Source organism: Pan paniscus, chromosome 21, assembly GCF_029289425.2.
Source record: "Pan paniscus chromosome 21, NHGRI_mPanPan1-v2.0_pri, whole genome shotgun sequence".
Lineage (NCBI taxonomy): Eukaryota > Metazoa > Chordata > Mammalia > Primates > Hominidae > Pan > Pan paniscus.
The window spans coordinates 50,912,189-50,929,264 of NC_073270.2; the positions used below are offsets into that span (position 1 = coordinate 50,912,189).

Consider the following 17,076-nt stretch of genomic DNA (forward strand, 5'->3'; position numbering starts at 1 on the left):
GAGGCTAGAGCTGAATCACAAGGCAACTTTCAGATTCACTGCCCAGTCAGTGAGCAGAAGGGCCTTTCTGCCAAAGCCCTAGTGTGTGTGATTCATTCTGGACCCCACAGCAGATGGGTTTGATTGCAGGGTCAAGGCCAAATGTAACCAAACCCCTGAATGGGCCATTTCTGGGATGGAACTCTGGAGCCAGCTCAGTGGATCCGCCACGTGGGTGTTGGTCTGCACTCTCAATATGACCCTCCAAGGTCTTGGGCTCCACCAGAGTTTCACAAACTTCCCCCTGAATCCAGATCCAGAGGCTCCCACAGAGAGACTTTGGACTGTGGATGAGTGTAGAATTCTTGTCATTCTGGTGGGACATGAGCAGGTGCCTTCTATTTCACCATCCTGGTTATGTCATTCCTTCCTCAGCAGTTTTTTTGGTCGATTTTGCAAAGCTTTAAGTTTTACAGTGGGGCTGGAAACAGCAGGAGAGTGTGAGTTCCAGCCCTGGGATTTGTTGTTTGCTCCCTTTTCACTGACAGGTATTTTGTATTTTTGGCATTCTTTGTTTTCAAGTTATGTTGAGGCTGTGGTTTTGTTTAGAAATTTCTTGGTGGTGGTGTTATTTTATACCTCTTGGGGAGGAGATTGTGGAAGTTACTTATTCTTCCTCTTCTGCCTTCTATTGTCTTCAACTACCCCAAAAAAATCTCCTGGAAACTACTCTCTGAAAGAAGTTGGAGAAAAATTATTAATGCACTTGAAGGAGATCAAGAAAAAAGAAAGTGTGAGTAATGTTTTGTGTGAGTTGGAAAGAAGCTATTTTTCTTGCTTCCATTTCATTGCTTCCCTCTGCAATAATTCTGGGTGTGATCCATGCATTGGATGTGTCCTCTAGACTCAAACCAGATTTCAAAAGCAGATATGGGATACCAGTTCTCCTAACTTCCCAAGCAATGAGAGGTGCTGTTACTAGGGAAGACAGCCTTGTCCAAGGAGTGCCGGAACCAGACAAGGGCTTGGAGACCCAAGACCTCAAAGAGAGGTACAAGGCCCCAACATGTTTCACTTTGCTGCCCCTGCATGGCCTCCCTAGAGATATTGACACCTGATTAACAAATCTTGAATGGCATAAGGGACAACAAAATGACTGTGGGGAGATGTCATTTCCCTCCTTACTTTATCACGATTGCACAGACCCCTGAAGGGAGAAATGCATTTCCTAATTTCACTCAGTAAGTCAAACCCAGAAAAGAACTGGTTCTCTGATTCCCAGACATGGGTTCGTTGTACAATTGTCTGAAAATAGCTGACTTGATCAAATTGTTTCAAATGTAATTTCTATAATTCCAATTGATGCCTCAGTATTTGTCTCCTAATACTTGGAGTCTTTCATTGTTTTCCAATTGTTTAGAATTTCAAAGGAAATTATTAATTAATAGAAATAAGGAATTCACAGCATGATGAGGGCCCAATTTGGGAGATGCGACTTTGGACCCAGTATCTTTTTTTTTTTTTGCAACATCTAAGCTTGGTCCTGCCCACCTAGGAGGCTGTGTAACTGGGCAGAGAAGGGAGTCTTTCTACCCATGTTAACTTATCCAGCTTCAAGTCCCTTCCAGGTACCCTCTGTCCTCCGATTCCCTTCTGGAATTCAGGAACAGGTAGTACTGTGTCACCTCCCAGACCTAAGTCTTACTCCTAACAGACCTGGATAAGTTCCCTGTTCTCACTAACCTCAGTAACACCATCTGGAAAAGAGAAGGCCTAAGCACGTGGAGTTTTTGAGCCCCTCTAACAGAGCCTCCAAACTACCTAGAGCAAGCTTGTCCAACTTGTGGCCTGCAGGCTGCATGTGGCCCAGGATGGCTTTGAATATGGCCCAACACAAATTCATAAATGAGTTTCTTTGTGATTTTTTTTAGCTCATCAGCTATCGTTAGTGTTAGTGTATTTTATGTGTGGCCAAAGATAATTCTTCCAATGTGGGCCAGGGAGGCCAAAAGATTGGACACCCCAGGCCAGGCGCAGTGGCTCACGCCTGTAATCCCAGCACTTTGGGAGGCCGAGGCTGGCCGATCATGAGGTCAGGAGATCGAGACCATCCTGGCTAACACAGTGAAACCCCGTCTCTACTAAAAATACAAAAAATTAGCCGGGCGTGGTGGCGGGCGCCTGTAGTCCCAGCTGCTTGGGAGGCTGAGGCAGGAGAATGGCGTGAACCCAGGAGGCGGAGTTTGCAGTGAGCCAAGATTGCACCACTGCACTCCTGCCTGGGTGACAGAGCAAGACTCCAGCTCAAAAAAAAAAAAAAAAAAAAAAAAAAAAAAAAAAAAAAAAAAAAAGATTGGACACTCCTGACTGAGAGCTTTCTAAGGAGAAATTTGACTATGTGGGTAACTTTTGGGAGGAAGTCATAAGAAGGGGAAAAATGACTGGATTTGGGGTCCACCTGGCACATTTAAGTCCTCTAAAATGCCATTTGAGTGAGTCACAGTGGCTTAATGAGCTTAGCAGACATCAAGTTTTCAATTACAAGAGAAGACATATATTCTCTGCTCTCCTCCCTTTGTTTCCACCATCTGGATCCAATAATCCAAAACGCAGCAGGGTTCTGGCTTCTTGTCTGAGGCCAGCAGCCCTCTGCTCATCCCTGAGGCTTTACGGTGATTCCCAAGACGGAACGATAGAGCAGCCACTGGTCAGCTTCAGGAAAACTCAAGCCATTTCTCATGCCCTGTCTAGAACTGAGACAGAGAGACTCTCCTCCAACCAGTCATGTGGGTCAGCCATCTCAAGGGTGAGCAGGTGTCAGCCCTAGGAGGTAAAAACAGGCACCCAGTGTTTATCAGCTCTTAGCATGTCCCCTGATTACACAGCCTTCCATCCAATTTAGAACAGGAAGTATCCCTTGACATTATCACGAAGCACCTTCTCACATTAAGGAGGAGAAAACTGAGTCCCAGAGAGGAGAATGAAAGTCTTTCAGTCACAGAGTGCTCCGTAGCCTTGCTGGGCCTAGAACTAAGATGTAGCGCTAACTTCCTAATAAGGTCACTTTGATGGATCCACTTGATCTGGGCCATGAAAGGTGGTCCATTGGATTGAGCCTGACAGCCTAGGGTGATGGAACAGCATAAGGTAATGTGTGAAAGCAAAAACAAAGAGAAGACACTGCAGATGGAAGCAATCTGGCTGAGATAATTTTCTACAACTCTGTGACAAGTCAGCTATTCTCAGTGGAATTTTCAGCGCCCCCTTATTCTCTCATTTTAATTATCTTAACTTTCTGTATTTTTTATTCTTATCTCACACGTTTCAATAAAATAGCTTTATAGTATCTTTTAGCCTCTTTCATTGTGGAAAGGGCTGTAGGAGTTTTAGAGACAATCTTTCTACCTCATTCATTTTTACGTTTGTTAGAACTGAATTCCAGAGATAGGAAAGAATTTGCCTAGTTTTTAGCAAATCCACTGTGATACCAAAAAAAAAAAAAAAAAAGCCATGGAAGGCCAGGCGTGGTGGCTCATGCCTGTAATCCCAGCACTTTGGGAGGCCAAGGCGGACGGATTACTTGAGGTCGGGAGTTTGAGACCATCCTGGCCAACATGGTGAAACCCTGTCTCTACTAAAAATAGAAAAATTAGCCAGGCATGGTTGCAGGTGCCTGTAATCCCAACTACTCAGGAGGTTGAGGCAGGAGAATTGCTTGAACCGGGGAGGCGGAGGTTGCAGTGAGCTGAGATCGCGCCACCGTATTCCAGCCTGGTAACAGAGCGAGACTCCATCTCAAAAAGAAAAAAAAAAAATGCAAAGGAAACATGATGAATTCTGAATTTGTATTTAGTTTTCAGTGAGACGGTAGAGGTTTCATATTGATTCAGATGTTAACCTTTCCCCAGTGACTGCTTTTTAATACCCTTTGCTTCCTTTCTTATTGGATTGTCCAGATTATTTCAATCTATTTGTAGGAGTGCTTATTATTTAAATACGATTCACTATTTGCTTTTATACATTAACAAATATTTTTCTGGTGAGTTGTTAACTACAGTCATGGGTCACTTAGTGACAAGTGATATGGTCTCAGAAATGGGTTGTTAGGTGATTTTGTGGCTTAGTTATGCAATGCATGATTGTATTCTTTTCCTTTGCTTGTATCATATTTTCCCTTCCAAATATTATCAATTTTTATAAAGTCAAATTTTTATCATTCTCAGGAATTCCTCAAACCAGCATTTTACAAAAAAAAAAAAAAAAACCAAAGAAAAAAACAAAAACCTCACCAGACTTTTAGGACAACTGGAGTCCTGGTGGTCCACTCTATGATGTTCTTGTATCTTGCACCTTGCAAGAGCATCATAGGGTGGACTTACAGGAACCTAGATGTATAGCTTACTACACAGCTAGGCAATATGGTATAGCCTATTGTTCCTAGGCTACAAACCTGTACACTATGTTATTGTACTGAACAGTGTAGTCAATTGCAACTCAATGGTAAGTACTTGTGTATCTAAACATATCTAAATGTAGAAAAGGTACAGTAAAAATATGGTATAAAATATTTAAAAATAGCATACCTGTGTAGAGGACTTACCATGAATGCACCTTGAAGGTCTGAAAGTTGATTGGTCTTGTGAATCATTAAGTGAATGGTAAGTGAATGTCAAGAACTAGGACATTGCTGTCCATTACTGTAGATGTAAACATTATACACTTAAACTACACAAAATTTATTTAAAAGTTTTCTTTCTGCAATAATAAGTTAACCTTAACTTAGTATAAAATCTTTATACACTTTTTTATTTTTAATTTTTTCACTCTTTAGTAGTAAAATTTAGCTTAAAACGCAAACATTGTACAGCTACCCAAAAATATTTTTAAAAATATCCTTATTCTATAGGCTTTCTTCCTTTTAAATTATTATTTTTTCCTTTTAAAACTTTTTTTTTGGCCAGACGTGGTGGCTTATGCCTGTAATCCCAGCACTTTGGGAGGGTGAGGCAGGTGGATCACGAGTTCAGGAGGTCGAGACCATCCTGGCTAACACGGTGAAACCCCGTCTCTACTAAAAAATACAAAAAATTTGCCGGGTGTGATGGTGGGCGCCTGTAGTCCCAGCTACTCAGGAGGCTGAGGCAGGAGAATGGCATGAACCTGGAAGGTGGAACTTGCAGTGAGCCCAGATCCTGCCACTGTACTCCAGCCTGGGCAACAGAGCAAGACTCCACCTCCAAAAAAAAAAAAAATACAAAAAAAACTAAAACACAAACACATAATAGCCTAGGCCTGCACAGGGTCAGGATCATCACTATCACTGTCTTCCACCTCTACATCTTGCCAGGATCGTCAATATCACTGTTTTCCACCTCTACATCTTGCCAGGATCATCAATATCACTGTCTTCCACCTCTACATCTTGCCACACTGGAAGGTCTTCGGGAGCAATAACACACATAGAGTTGTCACCTCCGGTTATAACAATGACTTCCTCTGGAATACAGACTGAAGAAACTGCCTGGGACTGTTTTGCAGTTGACTTATTTTTTAATAAGTAGAGGATGGACACTATAATAATGATAAAAAGTATAGTATAGTAATTATAGTAACATAGTCGTTTACTATCATTCTGAAGTATTATGTACTGTGCATGATTGCATGCTATATGTTTATATGACTGGCAGTGGAGTACACTTGTTTACTCCAGCATCACCTCAAACATGTGAGTAGTGCCTTGTACTGTGACATTACCACAGCTATGACATTACTAAGTGATAGGAATTTTTCAGCTCCATTATAGTTTTATGAGAGCACCATCACATATGCGGTTCGTTGCTGACTAAAACATTGCCTCATGCTGGAGAAGAGTATCTGAGCATAGTTGCTGCTTCGAGTCACTCCAGGGAGATCTAAAATTCCAGGTGGGAGCATTGTGTCTACTGAGCATGTTTAGAGATGGGAAATAATTTGCCTAAATTTGTGATACAGGAAATGAAATGATAACATGATAATTTTTAACTTGTGTTTAGTGATGAACAAGGCGGTACACTTTTCATATTGATTCATGTGTTAACATTATTTTTCCCTGTGTACTGTCTTTTCATACCCTTTGCTCTTTTTTCTACTAGGTGTCCATAATATTTCGAGCGATTTGTAAGAGTGATTCTTATACAAAGAAAACCCAACTCTTGCTCTCATACATTTAAAAATTTTTTTCTGGTTGGTTGTTAACCATTTTTTTAGCTAGATTATGTATTTTAACCTTACAAAGTTTTTCAATTTCTATAAAGTCAAAAATTTTAAATATTCTTACAAAAATATTCTCCAGTTGGGTATTTTACCAGAAAAATAAAAATTCGCCAGACTTTGAGAGTAGCTAGAGTTATGGTGTCCTTGTGAATGTAAATCTCCCAAGGTATTCTTATAAAGCCATATCATTACACAGAAGAATGAGAAAACCTCAGAAACATCATTTCTTCAACAAAATCTGAAGTCAGAGAACAGTAAAAACTTCAAATTATACAGAAAGAACATCTGATTTTCAATGGAGAGCTCTCTTGAACTTCTGCCTCTGCCCTTTTCAAAGGAAACAGTGGGGTCCAGAAATATGTGTGTAAAGAATAGGAGAGCCTATGATTGAAACAAACTCATTCCCAGGAGGATGTCCACATATGAAAATACAGAGAAAGAGTCCTGGAGGCTCAGAGCATTTGCTAGACTTTCTGTGTGCTGGTGTGCAGTCCTTGCTGCTGTTAACACTTTACTAGGGTGCATTTGTCACAAGGAATGAACCAGTATTGATACATTATTAACTAAAGTCCAGACTTTGTTCATATTGCCTTTGCTGTTACCAAGGTTCTTTTTGTTTCAGGAGCCCATCCAGGACAATGTGGATTATAATTAGTGGTCATGTCTTCTTAGGCTCCTCTTGGTTGTGACAGTTGCACACATTTTCCTTGTTTTTGAAGACCTTGACAGTTTTGAGGAGTACTGCTCAAGTATTTTATAGAATGTCCCTCAACTGAGATTTGTCTGATGTTTTTCTCATACTGGGGTTGTGGTTTTTTGGAGGAAAACATCAGAGGTAAAGTGCCCTTCTTATCATGTAATATCCAGGGTAATGACTTCAACACGATTTACTATTGATGATGTTGACCTAGATGACCAGTCTGAGGCAGTGTTCGTCAAGTTTCTACACTGAAAAGTCAACTTTTCCCCCTATCCTTGCATACTATACTCTTTGAAAGGAAGTCACTGCACAACCATATGTAAGATATTCCTTAAAGGGGAAGTATCTAAATAAATTGGTTGGAATTATTCTATAAAAATGATAGATAATTATAATTATTGATGTCAGATAATTGTTTATTATCCCTCATTTATTTACTTACTCAATTGTTTATTTATATCAGTGTGGATTCATAGATATTTATTACATACATTGGTTATAACTTGTTTTGTTGCTGAAACAGTAACAAGGACACTTTTGAACATTAAAAGCCACAATTCTCAGTAAAGATATTAGTTATAAGTATGTAAGCACTATATAGCACAGAAAACACTTTATAAAGAAGAAAATATGAGATACACCAAGGAGATATAGATAAAAACACAGTAACAGTAGGAGAATTGAACACACTGTATTGGTACAAGAAAAACCAAGTGGACAAAAAAGTAAACAAGGATACAGAGGACACACCCAGGCCTTAAATACTTATATCAACAAAAATGAAATAAGAAGTGTAAATAAATCAAATTTTCAACAAAAGAAGAAAAAGAGAGAATAAGGCCAAAAAAAAAGCAATAATAAAGATAAAAGCAAATTTTTGAGGTCAAGAAGAGACAAACAGTAGCTCTAATTAATAGATTTAAATGTTGTTTTTGAAAAAATTACAAAATAGGTGAACCATTTGCTGCTATAGTCAAGATGAAAAGGAGTGAAGAACAGCTAAATAAAATCAAGTATAATGGAGGGAATCACCACCAAAAGAGGGAAAAAAGAAAGCCCTGAGACTCCTTTGTAGACCAGGTTCCTTTCTCACCTCCTGGCTGCTGTGCTGACCCCCAAGTTCCTGAGGATGAGGAGGCTGAGCAAGGGACAAGGCCACTGGTTGTCATCTGTCTGGGCATTGGGTAAGGGCTCCTATTCTGTATCTTCCCTAACATACAGCAGGGGCTGTGGATTTCAAGGATCATGGTGAATAATGTTTTAGCTTTACTAAGCAGGGCTCCAGACAAACATCATAATAATTAAAGGGCAGACTCTCTAAGTAGCATGTCTGCTTAGTCAAAAGAAGAGATTTATTCTAAATTTTTAGCAGGATACCCTGTCCTGAGTAGGGCATAGTTACACCCAGGAACGAGAATGTGAGTCCTACCACCAGGTAAGCCACTGACATCAGCAGTGATCGTAGCTGAAGGTGGGAGACTTTAAAATGAGAATACAGGAGGGTGATGATGAGAACCAGCTGCCACCCACACAACAACTGCAGAGGCCACAGCTGTTGTGTACCCCCTTCCCTTCCACCTTCTTATGGTTTATCTCAGAGGGAGAGCCCATCAGAGCCTGGGAGAAGCTTCCCAAAGTGTGTGGAGCCCGGATCCCAGCAGTGCCAGGGGTGCACTGTGGCTGACAGAGGTACTGCTTGGATCCCCCTTCAAGGAGCACCTTGTTGCCCAGCTGCATGGAGTGTGGTTAGCTAATTGCTGCCAGCCACTGCTCGACCTCAGGCACAACCTCAGTTTTTGAGCTGAGATCACACAGAACCAGGGCCCTCCAGCCAAAGGCAAAGTAAGGCTGTAGTATGAGATTCTACCCTTCATGCCCAATGTTGAACTTCTCTTATAAAAAATTCTTGCTCTTGCTCCAGAGCTTCCTGTTGGGCTGACAGAGATGTTGTCAGGACAGTTTGGCAATGGCATCCTTTGCCTAATCCTGCTTCCTCACCTTTACTTTCACAGGTGTGACCTCACAAGGCAACTTGCATTCTTAACTCTGTCTCAGCCCCTGAGAACCCTGAGCTTGTTGGATATCCCAACCTGCAAAACACAGCTCACAGATTTCTGAGAAGCCTGAAGATTCAGGATCAGGACCATAGTAAGACATGAGTGTCTAGGTAGCATGACAACAGCCAGAACCACTTCTCAACAATTGTGTGATGTGTACACAGCTGCTGCAGTCCTGGACACTCATCACTGCCACCCATGACTCTGGAATTGGGTATTGCTGTGGACAACAATACTACTTTGTTCTGGGAAAGAATGCCCCTTCATCCTTGCTTCTTTGAGTCACTCAATGGAGATCCAAGGTGACATATGGGAGCCTTACATTTGCTGAGCATGTTTGTGCAGCCCTAGGCCTCAAGGGTGAAGGAAAGTGCCCCCTGTTTTGTTCTGTTTTTGCAGTAGGAACCCAGCTCTGTCACTCAGCAAGTCTCAAAGATGGCCTTAAATAGGGAGATCCCACAACATAACAAGGGAGTTCCACATAGTGGACAGTCAAAAGCATGGACACATCTCCCATACCGTGGATCTTCCTAGGGTTCCAAACTCCCCTTGAAACTTACACATTGGCAGGTATAAAGTGAACAGCATAATTGTTCACCTCTGGAAATAGAAGGGACACTCCCTAATCACCATGGAAATATTCCTAAGAATGTGCCTTTTCTTATTGGGCAGAAGGCCAGGTATCTTTTTTTAATCAGTTTCTTCAATGGCAGTAATTTATTTCACAAGGTCACCTTTAATGGGCCTGACCCATTTTTCTGCCTATATTTTAATCACAGGCTGCATCTTCAGCTTCTCCACACTAGATGATACCTTATCCTCCCAGCCTACTGTTTAGTGTTTTTATGGGCACGCTCATTCCTCAACAATACTGGTCCCACAGTCTTTTTCTCTCCAATCACAACAGAGCATACCACTGCTGCCTCCAGGCATGGCAACACCATGTCTGGCCACCAACATTGCCAAATTGGACACCACTTCCACTCTCCTCCCTGGAAATAGATGCTGTAGCCATTTATGCCACTGCTGCCGGAGTAAACTCTCACTTCCTACCACCTCCATGTCTGCTTTTTTCTATCACCAATTCTCAGTCCATTGCAGTGTATACCTCTGACTGTGTGAACCGGTGCATATGCACATGTGGAGGCTGCCAAGAAGTCAGAGAAACAGGCATGTGGACTTTGCAGCTTCTGCTGGGAATGGTGTTTGTAGGCTTAGAGGCTAAGACGGGAAAGTTGCCCACACAACCATTCTCATCCGATTGTGAGCACTGGAGCACCTACTATGCCCCTCCTTTCCTTCACTCTGTGTTCTAGCCTCAGCTTATGACCTACAGTTTTAATCAACTGTAAAAAGGAAATGGAGATTGGCAATAGTAGGGACTTCACCGCCTCTTGCCTGGATTCTCTAATCCACTTACTTCCTTGAAAAGGCATTTACAATTCTGTAATCATGAGGGGAGATCAAGAATTATGAGAAAGATGAGAAGTTCAGGGGCTGCATGATATTACTGAAATTACACAGAGACTCTAAAATGGTAAATCAATGCTCAGAATTTGCATTGCAGTCAGAAAAGATATGGTTATTCTGGGATAGCTCCACTGCTACCATGTTCCTCCTAGAGGCATAATGTTCTCTAACAAAACAGTTTTTGCTGAGACTGGAAACACTGATAACATATTTGCAGGCTGTGTGTGCTCCATGGGGGTTGAAAGCGGGGATCACTAATGATAATTTTTGAACAACCTTCTTAGGCCTTCCTTGTCCAGTACCTCCTGGGATGGGGACACTCTGTTCTAGCTAGCCATGTGTGTCTGTCTTTTGGAGTCCAGAGTGATAAGCATCATGCACAAGTACCAGGTGCTTCTCAGCTTGTAACAGATTCCAACTTTTCTTGAATTTGAAGTTGGAAACTCCCTTTGAAATATCCAGACAAAACCCCCCATCTTGTGGATGGGAAAACCGGAATCCAGGGATCCATCAAAGTTTAATCTAGAAATCAGGGGCAGAGCTGGGGCTGGGAACTATCTGTTCTAATATGATGTCATTCCCTTTGGTAGAATGTTGAAAAAGCAGGAGGATTCATTAGCCTTTCAAAAAAGACTAGTTGAGGGGTTAATTTGCCAAAAAGCACAGTGACAATAGGAATTCCAAGAAAATAGAATAATCCAAGCCAAAGTGTGGAATCAAAGAAAAATATAGATTTGAGGAGACCCCAAAGAAGTCAGCAACTCAACTATAAAGTAACCCTCCACAATATGCTAATTCTGCCACCATCCAGGTCTTCCGCATCACCTTGGTGTTCTCACTTGCGGTGTGCCCACTGCACGAGCTTTCTGCTATTCTACTGCACATTCACAGCTCACTTGGAAGAAACTTTAGTAAGATTCTTGGAATCTTTCTCACAGCAGGAAGAGTCCTAAGAGACCGAGCTACTCCTTTTACAATAATTGAGACACAGACCGCTGGCAAATGAAATTTGCCCCAAATTTGGAAGACCATCTCATAGGAATGAGAACAAAAGACTCATGTGTTTGTTTTAACTTGGTGTGGTTTTATTTAATTATGGGGGTAGTTTTATTTATTTTCAAATATGTAGTAGCTACTTGCATTACTTTTTAATAAACCACATGTTCATGGTCTATGTTTATTTTTCTATGAGAAGATCTATTTTCCTTATTGTGTTTTAAAAATTCTTTCAATATATTATAGAATATCTCTATTCCCACCATATGTGTTTATACATTTTAAAAATTTCTGTTTTCTTACTGTATGCATGATTTTCCCTGTAAAACTTTTTATTCGCTTGTAGTTAATGATATTAATTTACTTCAGAAAATCATTCACGTGTAAATATTCTACAAAACTTGTCTCATGTTTACTTTGAATACTTTTATAGTTCGATCTTTATGTTTAAATCCTTGACCACCTAAAACGTACTTTGAAATAATGGGTGGAGTGGAAATCCAGTATTTACTCCTTGAATTGCCGGTAATCAGTCTAAACATCATTTGCTGAATTACTAACATTTCTTAAGTGATGTGGAATTCTGCCCTTATCATTTGTAAAATTCTCAAAGGCATTGAGTTTATCTTTTATTCCATTGAGATGTGTGCATTTTCTCACCATTAATGTATGTTCTAATTATGTTGACATATTTTTGTGATAATTTTGGTGGAGTTAAAATGTGTCATGGGTAACTCTCCCATGACAATTTATCATCAATATTTTCCTGGAAAACCTCAAATGCTTACTTTATCAGTTGGTATGTTCAATTTCATTAATCATTGGATTTTTATCTCATGGGCTTCCAACTTACTCTTCATTGTTTATCACTAAAACCCACTAAAATCTCCATTTTTTTTTTTTTTTTGAGACAGGATCTCGCTCTGTCACCAGGCTGGAGTGCAGTGGCGCAATCTTGGCTCACTGCAACCTCTGCCTCCTGGGTTCAAGTGATTCTTCTGCGTCAGCCTCCTGAGTAGCTGGGACTACAGTTGCATGCCACCATGCCCAGCTAATTTTTGTATTTTTAATAGAGACAGGGTTTCACCATGTTAGCCAGGATGGTCTTGATCTCTTGACCTCGTGATCCGCCTGCCTTGGCCTCCCAAAGTGCTGGGATTACAGGCGTGAGCCACCACACCCGGTCTCCATAGTTTTTAAGAGCGCCGTTAGGCTGGATATTCCTTATACTCTGTTCCTAATACTGTCAGTTCCTTAGGGAGGACTTTGGAGCTCTCTATTCTTATAGCCTGCCTCTCACTTTTGGAAAATCACTGAGTTCCTTCTAAGGAGCTGTTTTGGAAAGAGTGGTTCACTTTTCTCAGAGTGACAGCCCTGCTTTACCAACTGGGCTCTGACCATGAGCCAGAACATCCTCTGATGTTGTTGGCAGGCATTCACTGGCATGAAAATTCTGCCTGGCAAATGAGCTGTGCCGAGGGCTATGGGGGTCTCAGCGTTCTTGACCTACAATGCCTGGGATAGAACCTCTCCACTACAAGTAGTGTTGGGTGGAAGAATGGAGCTCTGTACCTCTTCATCACACTCACCTGGAATCTCTGCAATACAACCTTGGAATGGGTTTGAGAGATGCTGGCAACCTTTTGCCTCTGGTGAGATATCATAACCCTTTAAAGGGAAGTGAGAGGAAAGAGACTCTCCCATTTCTTGGCTAGATGTGCCCTGAGTGAAGCTTCCCTCATATTGAGCTAGGATACAGAAAGTATAGAGTGGGTTATGACTCAAATGCTGTAGACACTCTGTGTTCTTTCAAGGTTTAGTAGAGTTTTAAAAATAAATGTATGCACTTAAGACAATTCCCAAAGACTTCAAGTGGCTGTTTTAAAAAATAACTTTTATCAAGTATGATTGTTTGGTTTGAGGGTATTTCCATGGATCTCCTTACACTGCTATTCCAGAGGAGAAGCCACCAGGTCACTCAACTCTTAGTATCATCTACTGGAAACTGGCTAAGACAGTATTTATGTGCTTCTCTCACAATAACAGAAAGATAACTATATCACACAATGGATATGGCAGTTGGCTTGACTGCAGTAATCATTTAACTATGTATATGTATATCAAAACATCATGTTGCATACCTTAAATATGTACAATAAAAATAAAATCTAAAAGAAATAAAATAAAAATAACTTTCACCAGCTGTGGTTGTTGGTTTGGAGTAATCCAAGGAACTCTTTACACCATTCCCTAGCAAGACTTGCCCAATTATTTTCTTCTTAATTTCAAAGAAGTCTATTTGGCTCTGTGAAAATACAAGTATCTGACTGGTTCACAAAACCACTAAGAAACCTAGAAATTCAAGTTAAAAGAAAAGGCAAAAACAAAGAAGTCATTGAATGCAGAATCACAGTCAAAATTAGTCAGATATTGGCCTTTGTGGAGCTCATTGGTGCTACCTCAGAGTAGATGGAGGTTACACATCTCTCAGCCAATATGCCAAAGCCAGATGCTCTTCAATGCATGGGCCATCATTTCCATTTCTCTTCTGAGAAGTCAAATACAGCTGCCATTGCTGTAACTGCTCCAGAAATGAATCTTCATCTCCTACTATCACTAGCTCCCAAGTGCAGCCCAGAGTTTGTGCATCTGATGATCTGAACACGGCATGTACTCACATAAGGTTGTCTCTCAGTGGAGGCAGGGAAAACAAGTGTCCAGACTTTCCTATTCTGTTATAAAAAGTGGCAGAGCCTCTGGATTTCAGGGCTTATGTGGTTAATTCCCCCAAAATAGGAATGACATTCTTATGCTTAGAAGCCAAGAAATGTCTACAACACCCACACTCATTACATCTTGAGTCCTGGAGCAAGGAACACTTTGTATTTTCTTCTCGAAGATTATATTCTATGTAGCCCCATCTGTGCTACCAACTTTCTGTAGGATCTTGGACAATCACTGTCTGCTTCTGATGCTCAGAATACCTGCTAGAAAAAAAAATAAAATAATAAACAAAAAAAAATAAGAAGGGCTTTGAGGTTAGTGGGCCCTCTGTGCATTCATGACTATGATATTCCTTGATTATACAGACACTTATGCCTCATTCAGGCAACTATGGATTCTTTGTTGAGGACAGATGAAGAAGGGAAAGAAAGATGAAGGGTTCTGGGACCACAAAAACTGATTTAAATTACCGAGAGAAAGCAGCTGCAGTATCCTATGAGATTTGTGAGTAGAGAAGCCAGAAAGTATTATTTTAGGCACAACTCAACTGATACCACCCTCCAACAAATACCTGGAGTCCTCTGGCAACACAGCTTTACTGAACCAAGGAGCCCAGATAGCATCTCTCCAGGCTCCGGATGCACCCCAGGGATAGAGCAGTGAACGTCACAGATGACCTCAGGTACATTGGAGCCGCTCTCCAGGGCCTTGCAGACTCAGTTCTAGCCAGCCATTTGTGTCTGTCCCTAGGATCACAGAGTGTCCAGGAGTCAGGCCAAGCCAGGCCCTGAATTCTTTCCAGATTGTAATAAATGTCCTGAGTCATAATCTTCCATTGAATTTGGAGTCGAAATACCTGCTGACGTATAGAAAACTGCCCTCATCTAACAAAGGGGAATATTGCTTAGGATTGAGGAGTAAAGCTGAAAATGAAAAAAATCAGTCCTGATTTCAAGTCATTTTTCTTTCCATAGGATGTAGACTAAGACAGGAAGATGCAAGCGTCTTGCTCATAAAACCATTGTTCCATCAGTTTGGCCTGACGCTGGGTGAGAGGGGTAGGGTTATAATAGAAATTCCAGACCAACAGAACAATATAAGTCAAAGTGTGGAATTACAGTAAACATATTGATTTCAGCATTATTTATGACCGCAAAATGTTGGGAACAACCAAAATATCCATACAGAAAAGAGTGGTTGTATAAATGATAGTACAACTATAAAATGAAGTACTGTGTAGCTATTCAAAGGAACATGGAAGATGTCCATGAACTGATGTATGTTAATTATAAATACATTGTGGAATGATAAATTTAAAGTATCTTATAACAATGAATACAAAATAAGAAAATATCCATTTACCTACTCATTGCAGGAAAAAAGAAAAAAGAAAGGAAAAACCCAGAGACCAATGAGAGTGGTCACCTGTGTGGTCAGGAATTGGTAGAAAGGAAAGAGAGAATGGAGATGGATATCTGATTCTTCTCTGAATGTACCTTTATGCACAGATCTGACTGGGGAGCCATGTGAAAATTTCACATACTCGGATGAATAAATAAATGTATAAACTCCATAGGATTGGGAGATAATTTGTAATCAAATACAAACTATTTGTTTGACAAACCAACCAGCAAACAAATAAACCATAGATATGAGAGGACCATGAAGATTAAAGAAACTTCCATTTGCGAAACCATTATAAAACATAACGAAGATGAATAAACACTCATTACAGAATATCAAATCAACCATTATCATGAGGTTTTCTTTTTTTAATTTTTTTATATTATTATTATACTTTAAGTTTTCGGGTACATGTGCACAATGTGCAGGTTAGTTACATATGTATACATGTGCCATTCTGGTGTGCTGCACCCATTAACTCGTCATTTAGCATTAGGTATATCTCCTAATGCTATCCCTCCTCACTCCCCCCACCCCACAACAGTCCCCAGAGTGTCATGTTCCCCTTCCTGTGTCCATGTGTTCTCATTGTTCAATTCCCACCTCTGAGTGAGAATATGCGGTGTTTGGTTTTTTGTTCTTGTGATAGTTTACTGAGAATGATGATTTCCAATTTCATCCATGTCCCTACAAAGGACATGAACTCATCATTTTTTATGGCTGCCTAGCATTCCATGGTGTATATGTGCCACATTTTCTTAATCCAGTCTATCATTGTTGGACATTTGGGTTGGTTCCAAGTCTTTGCTACTGTGAATAGTGCCACAATAAACATACATGTGCATGTGTCTTTATAGCAGCATGATTTATAGTCCTTTGGGTATATATCCAGTAATGGGATGGCTGGGTCAAATGGTATTTCCAGTTCTAGATCCCTGAGGAATCGCCACACTGACTTCCACAATGGTTGAACTAGTTTACAGTCCCACCAACAGTGTAAAAGTGTTCCTGTTTCTCCACATCCTCTCCAGAACCTGTTTCCTGACTTTTTAATGATTGCCATTCTAACCGGTGTGAGATGGTATCTCGTTGTGGTTTTGATTTGCATTTCTCTGATGGCCAGTGATGGTGAGCTTTTTTTTTTTTTTTTTTTTGAGACGGAGTCTCGCTCTGTCGCCCAGGCTGGAGTGCAGTGGCGTGATCTCGGCTCACTGCAAGCTCCGCCTCCCGGGTTCACGCCATTCTCCTGCCTCAGCCTCCCGAGTAGCTGGGACTACAGGCGCCCGCCACCACGCCCGGCTAATTTTTTGTATTTTTAGTAGAGATGGGGTTTCACCGTGTTAGCCAGGATGGTCTCGATCTCCTGACCTCGTGATCCGCCCGCCTCGGCCTCCCAAAGTGCTGGGATTACAGGCATGAGCCACCGCGCCCGGCCGGTGAGCATTTTTTCATGTGTTTTTTGGCTGCATAAATGTCTTCTTTTGAGAAGTGTCT

General features: G+C 41.0%; 1 long non-coding RNA gene across 1 annotated transcript; it reads left to right on the plus strand.

Annotated features, from left to right (window-relative positions):
* Positions 1-565: 565 nt before the first annotated feature.
* Positions 566-11,628, plus strand: LOC134729682 (uncharacterized). The gene is made up of 4 exons (XR_010110973.1): positions 566-788; positions 5,772-5,903; positions 7,884-8,115; positions 8,944-11,628. It is a non-coding gene; the product is annotated as an uncharacterized LOC134729682 (long non-coding RNA).
* The last annotated feature ends 5,448 nt before the right edge of the window (positions 11,629-17,076 follow it).